The sequence below is a fragment of the Mastomys coucha genome, unplaced genomic scaffold (genome assembly GCF_008632895.1).
Source record: "Mastomys coucha isolate ucsf_1 unplaced genomic scaffold, UCSF_Mcou_1 pScaffold5, whole genome shotgun sequence".
In the NCBI taxonomy this organism is placed as follows: Eukaryota; Metazoa; Chordata; class Mammalia; order Rodentia; family Muridae; genus Mastomys; species Mastomys coucha.
This window is the reverse complement of record NW_022196911.1, coordinates 50,388,488-50,398,413: the sequence shown is the minus strand read 5'-3', so window position 1 is coordinate 50,398,413 and position 9,926 is coordinate 50,388,488. Positions and strand designations below refer to the sequence as shown.

The following is a 9,926-nucleotide window of genomic DNA, read 5'->3' as shown; positions in this document are numbered from 1 at the left end:
TTGTTCACGGTACCAGGATCTCCAGTGCTTTAAGTCAGGATCACCCCAGAGTCTTAAGAATAAGGAAGGGGTTGGAGGATAGGGAGTAGAGCATAGGTCCTGTTTCAGGTTCTCAGAGGGCTTGCTAACTCCCAGGCTTATAGGTGGAGTGACCCAAGCAAAGCTAGGGCCAACAGCCCGACAGCCTGGCTCCAGCAGCACTCAGCAGTGGGGGCCCCACCCACTACACCAGCCTGGGGCAGGAGGACCAAGGACAGGATTGGTGGAAGATGAGCTCATGCCCACAGGCCTGGCCTACGAGACTGGACGCTTCTCCCGACAGGAGCTTGTCAGCCTTGCTGGCTGGGGATGTGGATGAGCTGGTGCCCAGATGCCCATGGCCAGCGGGTCTGCTGAGTGTTTGATTACATTCCCGGGCACCCCACGCAATGCCAAGGCTGGCCATTCCCACTCCTGCTGGGGCCCGTCTGTCTGAGGGAGAGCTGAACTCCCAGGCCTTGCCCCCACAGCCCACCTGCTTTCTACCTTCTGTTTCTCCCTCTTGCCTGCAGCCCTCCTATGGCCAGGTGGCCTGGTCCCCAATGACTTCATCCTCCTTAAAGGCATCAGGTCCCTTTAACAGTCAGGCTCTGGACCTTGTCCTGTCTGTGGGTCCACAGACTGATAGGATCTTTGCACTGTACCCGTCTCCTAGTTCCATTTACTTCTCATTAGGCCAAGAGGGAGCTCAGCCCAAGAAGCACAAGCCTGAATTTCATGTTTATCAACCTCTTTGCCCAATGTGACCAGTCTGTTAGACAACTGTCCTCAGTAAAGCAATCTTCTAAGGCAGCAGTTGTCTTACCTGGAATGACCAAAGAGACTAGATTTTCTTGGCTGTCTCCTTTACTGAAGGCTTCACATTTAGAGAGATCCCTCAGTCATAAGGCAGCCAGGATTGTGGACAGCCAACCAGCAAGTACAACTAAATCAGTGTTTCTCAGCCTGTGCATCAGGGGGTTGCATATAAGATATCCTGCATGTCATTTATTTATATTACAATCCATAGCATTAGAGAAGTTATAGTTATGAAGTAGCAACAAAAATAATTTTATGGTTGGTGGGGTCACCACAACATGAGGAAACTGTATTAAAGGGTCACAGCACTGAGAAAGTTGAGGACCACTGCTCTAAATCATACTGCCTCTGGCTTGTGTCTCATTTGTCCTGAATGAACTTTAGCTAGCCATTAACCTGTCCCAGAGGAAATCAAAGGTGTTCAATGTGTTAAACTTAAAATAATACTTCCTATGATTCCAGATTTCATCAATATTCTGAAATTCCCATCACTGCTGTGATGTGGCTGTGTCCTGTAAAAGGGGAAGCCAGAAAGGAAAAGAGGGAGGGAGGGAAATGGGGGGAGGTAAGTGGAGAGGGAGGAAGAGCTCCCTGGTCTATGAGAGACAGGGTAGCTTTCTCAAGGAAGTGGGAGAACACAGGGTGGCTCCTCCCTGGGTCTGTCTTGAGAACTCCTTCCTAGAACTTCCTTCTTTTGATATTGCAACACAGCGGTGTCATCTATATAAGTTCACACTCAAGAACTACAGAATTGAGTTACACAAAAAAATATGTTTAAAAAATTATCTCATAATATTTTAAGTAAGTATTTGATTTTATGTTGGTCATATTCACAACTGTCCTGGGCTGCATGTGGTGGGTTAGGCACCCATGTGGACCAGATGTTAAAGATCTTGTTAAAGTTCAACCTTGGCCTCATTTGCATAGAGACTGAGTTCCTGCAAGGGCATGTGGGGGACTCTGCACAAGGAAGCATAGGTACCTGTGCCCTTTCCTCATGACTATGGGTAGACTGGGGTAAGACCTAGGCATCAGCTCTAAGAGTTCTCTGAGTGGGTACCCTTGTGTAGCCTGGATTGAAAAGCATTACCACACACTCATCCATCCCCAAGGAGCTCAAGACAAACTGACCAAGAGTCAAAGTCAAGAGAGGCTCCTGCAACATGGTCGGCAGAAGACCGTTGGACATAGAAAGACACAGGCAGTGGAGACCAGAGGTTAGGAAGACAAGGGCTCAGACAGACCAAGGCTTGCCTACCAGCTTCATCTAGATCACTACTGACCTTGGGCAGGTAATGAAAGCTTTTCTGCGATTCAGCTAAGCTATTGTAGTGGTGTTCAGAGAAACAAGATAATCTTTGGAGAAAGAGGGATGCTATGGTTAGGAGCTTAGGGATGAGAAGGTTCAGTGCACTCTGGGGGCACACAGAATCCCATTTCCTCAGCTCATAGGACCTTAAGCTAGAGATCTACCAGAAAGTTCTGAGGGCAGCCAGGAGCTGCATCAGGACAGGTATGGCAAGGCAAAGCAAAAAAAAAATGGATGGGTGCGTGTCTGTGGCAGCACAGTTCTGCAGTCCACCTCTACCCTCATACCTTTTTCCCTGACCCTTTCATGCCAGAGCCCCGCCTGAGCAGGAGGAGGCCCCAAGGAAGACAGTTGACTGCCATTCTGCACATGACCAGTCAAAGGGCTTGTGGGGGTACCCTGCCTCCTCTCTCTGGTTAATGTATAATTGTATCAGATTTGGAGACTGGGTGACAGGCAGACAAATCAATTACTGTCCAGTGTGGCCTCCTGCCAAGGGGGTCATGGGGGCCCTACACTAGAAACCCCTTGGCCCTCTGTCCATTAGACATAGATATCCTGGGGAAGAGACTTCAGAGACTCTCTTGTGACATTCTATACTAGTAATCTCTCCCTGAAGACATGACCTACCATAGCTGCAGCAGATGATTGATGAATTCTCACCTAGGGCCTGGAAATAGCCAAAAGCCTCGTTTATTCCCCCATTTTCATATGTGTGTTGTAGGCATGTGTATATGCACATGTGTTTGCATGTGTGTGTGTGTGTACACACACTCGTGAACATGTATGCATGCACATGTGTGCATGCACATGTAGGCTGAGGTTGATGCTGGGAGCCATTCTTCATCAGCCTTCCACCTTATCATTGAAGCAGGTCTCTCAATCACACCCAGAACTTGCCAACATGGTTAGTTTCAAGAGCTAGCTTGCTCTGGGGATCCTGTCTCCATTTCTGGAGGCTGGAATTACTGGTGAGCCGACACACACACCTGATATATACGTCGGTCTTGGAGATCTGAACTCTGGTCCTCGCATTTGCACAGCAAGTGTTTTGGCCACTGAGCCCTTGGCCCAAGCCCCAAACAATGGGGTTTCATTATGGCATTTCACAGAGGAAGATCTTTGTACTTTGCTCATAAGCACCCAACTGCCATGGCCTCTCCCCTCCCCCACCAACAGTTCTCTCCTGCCTCCATATCAGACACACATACTTCTGTATGTGTACATCCTGCATACAAGAGGAAGCATGCAGTATCTGTCGGGGCCCCATTGCTCTCTTGTTGCCTTTTCCACTGGTCATCCTCCTCCCTCTCTCTTTACCATTCTGTACCTGAGAGAAAGCGTGCGACAGTTGCTTTTTTGGATCTGCTTTTCATTGTTTAATGCGGTTGACCTGATTAGTTTTTGGTTGTGAGCCTAGCCTTTAACGGCTGAGCCATCTCTCCAGCCCCTGATTAGTTTTTATTGTTGACCTGACACAGCCTAGAGTCACCTGGGAAGAGGGAATCTCAAATGAAGCATTGCCTACATCAGATTGTCCTGTTGGCATGTCTGTGGGGCATTGTCTTGATTATTAATTGATGTAGCAGGGCCCGGCCCACTGTGGGCAGTGTCATCCCTAGGCAGGTTGGCCTAGGCTATAAAAGAAAGCTGGCTGAGCGTGGGCCTACGAGTGAGAAAAAAGGTAGCATTCTTCTGTGGTTTCTGCTTCAGTTCCTCCCCTGGCTTCTCTCAGGATGGACTGTGACCGCAAGTGTAAGCTGAAATAAACCCTTTCCTCCCCCATCTTGTTTCTGGTGAGAGTGTTTCATCATAATAAAAGAAAGGTAAACCAGAACAATGGTGATCTTTGGTTTCGTTTGTTCTCCAACAAATGGCATGTTGGCTGAGTAAGGGATCATGATGTCCTAGCCCAGAATTCTAGCCATGGGATCAGGCCTCAGCTCTCGTCACTGCGTGGAAGCCAGGTCTGCTTTGAACATTCTCTTCCCAGAATGGCTGGGGCTGTAGCTCAGAGGTAGAGTACTTGTCTATTTCAACCCAGGCCCTAGATTCAATCTCAATAGTGCAAAAATCAAGCAAACAAGTGGCCAGCAAGATGGCTCAGTGAGTGAAGATGCCTGCCTTCCAACCTGACCACATGAGCTTGATCCTGCATCTTACATTGAAGAAAGAGAGAACGTACACCCATAAGTTATTTTGACCTCCAATCTTGCACCATGGTGCATGAACTCTCCCTCCACCCCCTCTAAATACATAAATAAATACTATGTAAATATATTTTTAAGAAACAGAGAGAGATATACAGAGAGAGACAGAGAGAGAAGAGAGAGGGAGAGGGAAAGAGAGAGAAGAGGGTGAAAGATTGAGAGAAAAAGGAGAGGGAGAGGGAGAGAGAGAGAGAGAGAGAAAGAGAGAGAGAGCCCTGTGTGTGATGGCTCAAACTTTTAATCCTAATACTCAAGACACTGATGCAGAAATATCAAGAGTTTAAGACAAACCCCGGCTGCATGAGACTTTATTCCAAACACAAAACAAAATAAGAAAACAACAATGCCCTGTGTCATGTGAGCTAATGGGTGACAGTGGAAACAAGGAGGTGTGAAGAGCTCTGACTTATCAGCCAGGTTCAAGGTCACTGCTCACCAGTCAGGTAAGACTGCTGCATCTGAGCAGATTGCTGGGAAGGAAGTTCTCTGTGATCAGATGTGCACAAAACCAACAAAGACTCAGGAGTTTTCCAGGGATGCTGGAAAGGGGACATCAAGACTCTGGGGGTAGTACGGGAGGTTGAGAGTGCCAGTCGTGGAAGGATGGCTTCCCTGTATGAGGAGGGACTCTTTCCTGATCTTGGCACTCTAGTTTTGAAGGTCAGTGCCACACCTGAAAAAGCAGAAGCACAGGGCTTCCCCAGTGAAGGGTGGCAGTGGCTGTGCAAAGGGATTGGGAGGAGGGCAGCTCCTGTGGGTCTCTTCTTTCTTCCTCTTCAAATCATCAAAGTCTCTTTCTCTGTCTCTCTGTCTGTCTGCCTGTCTCTCTCTCTCTCTCTGTCTGTTTCTCTCTCTCTCTCTCTCTCTCTCTCTCTCTCTCTCCCTCTCTCTCTTTCTCTCTCTCTCTCTCTGTCTCTCTCTCTCTTTCTCACACACACACACACACACACACACTTTACAGATGGGGATCTGGGACTTGGAGGGATTAGATCCTACAGCCTCATAACAATAAAGAATTACCTTTTCTCAACCTCCATCATTTTGTTTGTTTTGGGAAGGGTTGAGACAGGTCCTCTATTCTATTCCAAGCCCAGGCTGGCTTGGAACTCACAGCAATCCTCCAGTCTCCAGTGGCAGCAAGTGCTGAGATTTCAGTCATGAACCACAATCCCCCGCTACAACTTTTTATTTTTATTTAATCCTCAAAACCACCTAGGGAGGTAGGAACTATGAGAAAAGAAAAAGAAAAAAAAGGGGGGGCACAGGGTAGGAGGGAACTGAGGCTCCAGTTCTATGATTGCCCAAGGCTATGTAGTTAGCAGTTGGCAGTGCAGAGCTGGAAGTGTGTGATTGTGGGGGGGTGGAAATTAGGAGCAGATAGAACACTGACCTGGAAACCAAGCCTCCTTCCCCATCCTAGAAGTCTGAGGTGACTTTGTATAACACTACCTGCCCTGGGACTCGGTTTCTTGAGCTGTGGAACTTGGAAGAGAGGTGGCAAGGGGCTGTCACCTTCGCTGACTTCATCCTTACCCCATTGTGAGCTCTGGGCTGCAAACCAGTTGGCTTCCTTACTTTCTCTCCCTGCGGTGAGCCAGAGAGCTGGCAGGAGGGGGAATGATCCGCCTCACTTCTCCCACCTCCTCTCCCTCCTCCTCTCCCTTCTCCTCCCTGGGCCTGGACACACCTACTCCAACTTTCTCAGCAGCCTCTGGGCTGGGGCAGTGCTGAGAGCCTTCCTCTTCGCTCCTCTGTCCCTCCCTCTGGAGCCTTCAGCTAAGCCCTGGGGACAGGGGCCCCAGCCCAGCACCCGCTCCTTCCAGGCACCCTCTCCACCTGAGGGGTACAGGTAAGACCTAGGAAGGGACTGGGAGGTCGGGGCTGGGATTGTAAAATGAATTTGTTTTTACGCCTGGTCTCTGAGCAAGCTGGTACAAGCTCCTGGGCGGCAGTGAAGGAACCAGGAGCTGACAAGACAGACATAGAGGGGTGGACAGGGACTCCAGTCTCAGTCTCCCTAGGTGTACTGGTGACAGTGATGTGGCCCGCCTGCACCTGGGCACTAGTCAACAGGAGTCTGGAAAGATAAGATTCTGGACTCGAGGGAGGAAGAGGAAGGTCACATTTGCACGAGGGGAAGGCTGGACTTGTGTCTTTTGCCTGGGTCCCAAGGATGAGGCTTTATGTAATAGGAAGAGTTTCCTGTGTAGTTTTAGAAAGTGAACTGAGGCAAGAGGTCAGCCTCTTATGTGTCTGAGGGGCACAGAGACCCCGTGGCACATAACGTTACTTAGTAAGAAGGAAGGAAGTCTTGGGAGGGCGTCAGACAATAGGGCTACCTGTGCCTCACCCTGTAGTCCTTTCAGGGTGCCCTCCCAGACCCTTGGCTTGCCTGGCTGTGTGACAGGGGGCATACCTTGTGACTAAATGTGACTAAATGCCGGGAAAGGTGGTGGTTTGACAGGCTCTGGAGGTAGAGCTGATTCAGAAGAGACCAACTTCTGTTCTCATGCCTTGGGGGAGCAGGAGCTGAGTCTAGAGAGCCCAAGTGGAATTCTGAAAAAGCCACTGGGGGCTCCGCTCAGCCCTCCATGGGAGAAAGATGGTGTGTTGGCCCCTGCATGGGGAGCGGCAAGGCTGTGCTGGGGCTTGCCAGGAGCTCCCAAGACCGCCTCTGCCTAAGACAGGATTCAGAGCCAGTGTCTGGGCTCAGGGACGAGGAGGGAGGTGGAGAGAGAGACTCAAGACTTCAAGTGTTCTAGCCTTGAGCCTCACTTTCAAGTGGAGCTGAGGTAGAGCCGATTCACATGCCCTTAGCCTGTGATGATCACCACACTGGCACGTGCTGAGCTCTTCCTGTGTGCTGGGGTCTGTGCAGAGCGTGTGCGCACGGTCTTCTTAGCTTTCATAGCAGAAGGTGTGACAGTGTGAAAAGAGACCACTCACCATGCTCCCGTGATTCTCATACTATGTGGCCTGGGACAGGGTCATGTGTCTCTGGACTGACATTTCTACAAATGGAGTCAAGGTACTGAAAGGGCCATTAAGTTTCATTCATTTTACTTAAAAATTGTTTTACAGTGTGTGTGTGTGTGTGTGTGTGTGCGTGAGTGCAAGTATGAAGGCATTTGCATGTCCATAGCATGCCTGTAGAGGTCAGAGGACAACTTTCAGGAGCCGAGTCTCTCCTTCAACCATGTGGATTCCAGGAATAAAACTCAGGTCATCAGGCTTAACAGCAGGCACCTTTATCCACTGGTCTACCTTGCCCACCTGGTTGATTCATTCTCAATTGGTGCTAGGAATGTAGCTCAGTGGGTAGAGCGTTTACCTAACATGCAAGAGGTCTTGGGTTCTATTCCCAGCACTGTATAAACTGATAAAACACCAGGAAGGCAGAAACAGGAAGATCAGAAGTCTATGCCCATCAATGGCTACATAGTGGGCTCTAGGCCAGATTGGGCTACGTGAGACCCTCTAACAAAAATAAAGATTTTTTTTTTGGTTGATATAGCCCCAAGATGCCATCAGACAGAGAGGACAGGCAGAGGAATCTGCTGGCTGAGTGTCCTATGTTCCTGGAGGAGTCAGGTGTGAGGCTTCCCAGGTGGCTCTGCCTGGAGACCCTGCCAGAGTTCTCACATGAAAACACTGAATCCCCAGTGCTGGCTCATCCAATAGATGGAATAAAGCAATGAGCCTCCTCTCCCTGTGTCTCAGTTTCTTCATCTTGGATTTGAGGAAGGCTGAAGACCTAGAATAGATCAAATTGTCTAGGATCTCTGTGATTCCACGATTCTCAGCATCAAGAGACTCAGGGAGCCATATGCAAGATACCTGTATTCTCCAGCCACTACCCAGCATCTGGGCCTGATGTCTGTGGGCTGAACCTCCTGGCTCCTCCACACCTGCCCTTGGGAGTGAAGCAGCTGGGCCCCTTCCCTTCATCTTTTGCCTTGGTGACTTAACTCCCCTCAGCCCAGTGGGAAAGAGGAGACTGCCATGATAGGCTGAGATGTAGCTGCTACCACTGGCCTGACAGGGCTCCATGGAAGAGGCCAGCAGCAGGTGCTGAGCCTCGGAGGTAAATCATACATGCTGGGGATATGAGTGATGGGGACCTCTTGGTACCCCTTAGGTGGGTATGCCCTCTGGAAGCTTCATGGTTCTTGGGTCACCCTTACCAACCAAGCTGGGGACAGACCTTAGAATTCTACTGCTCCATTCACAGCGCTAATAATTCCATTTACAGTGGCAGTTTGAAGTTAATTTTAGTGATGACAGGTGTAAATCTAAACCCTGAGTGTTGTTAGTTATGTGATTGGGGCTCCAAACTTCCCTAAAAAAAAATCTCAGTCTCTATTTGAAAAGTAGGGGCAAGTCATGTTCCTTTCTGTGTGCACCTGGGTGTTTGTGGAGTGTGGATGTGCAGGGGCGCACATCCATAAGCAGGCCAGAGAACATCCTTAGATGATGTCCATCTTGATTTTTGAGTCAGGGTTTCCAATCACCCTGACACTTGTGTCAATTAAGCTAGGCTGCCTAGCCAATGAGTCCCAGTGCTCTGCCGGTCTCTGCCCACTCAGTGCTGGGATTACTAGCGTGCACTAAACCCTGGGTTTTTTTTTCTTTGTTTTTTAATATGGGTTCTGAGGATAGATGTCATGTCCTCATATTTGCAAGGCAAGCGCTTTGCTGGCTGAGCCGTGCGCCCAGTCCAACATCCTTCTTTGCTCAGAAGTTGGTGTGAGGATTCAACAAAGTCACTGATGGCTCTTCTGTGCTCCACCTGGGTGCTGTCATCTCAGGGTACCTTGAATCATCCCCACCCTACAACTGATCACAGACAGGGCTGCATTGCTTGAGGTCATCTCTCTTGCTAGACTGAATGTCAGCCATGGGACTGTGTTGCTCTCTGTAGAGCCTGGCGTGTTCTGTAGGTGAATGTGAACCATTAACTCTGATGAGCGGTGTGTGCTAACACAGTGCAGACAAGCGCAGACAGCTCACAGATTCTGAGACCATGGATGAGACAGACCCAACATGGGAGGCTGAGGACAACACCAGGGGTCACCCAGCAAGTGGGAAGGCCTGACATGGACCCACGTCTCTTGCTTTCCTCTGCCTCACTCTGCCTCAGCCAGTCAGAGGGTGTTACTAGTCAGGCCAGGCCATTCTCAGGGAAGGGTAAATGGACCTCAAGTCCCCTCAAGTCAGGTGTGCTGGATGGCAGTGAAGCCGGTCACTAGGTTATAAGCTGCTCTTCAAGGGACAGAAACATCAGTTGGACACTTTTACACATACATGTGCATATGCACAAACACACATGGCACATACATACACACACAGAGACAAACAAACACAGACAGACAGACAGACACCTACACATACCACATACCCCAGACACCCCTACAGTCCTTCCTTGTTCTATAGCTCTTTCCATTCAACCAGCAGATAAATGTCTAATCTGAAGGGCCCTCAAGAGTTCCATAATTGCCTGTTGAAGAATTACACCATAGATTTTCAACATTTACCTAAACTTAGAGTCTTTTTTTTTTTTTTTTTTTTTT

The 9,926-nt window shown here is 49.2% G+C and overlaps 1 protein-coding gene across 2 annotated transcripts in view; it reads left to right on the top strand.

The window, feature by feature from the left end:
* Positions 1-6,071: 6,071 nt before the first annotated feature.
* The window catches only part of Fat2 (FAT atypical cadherin 2), an 89,948-nt gene continuing 86,093 nt past the window's right edge, over positions 6,072-9,926 (top strand). For both annotated transcript variants that reach the window (XM_031351603.1, XM_031351604.1), the window contains exon 1: positions 6,072-6,205. The gene's annotated coding sequence lies outside the window, so the exon portion shown is untranslated. The remainder of the gene's footprint in view (positions 6,206-9,926) is intronic.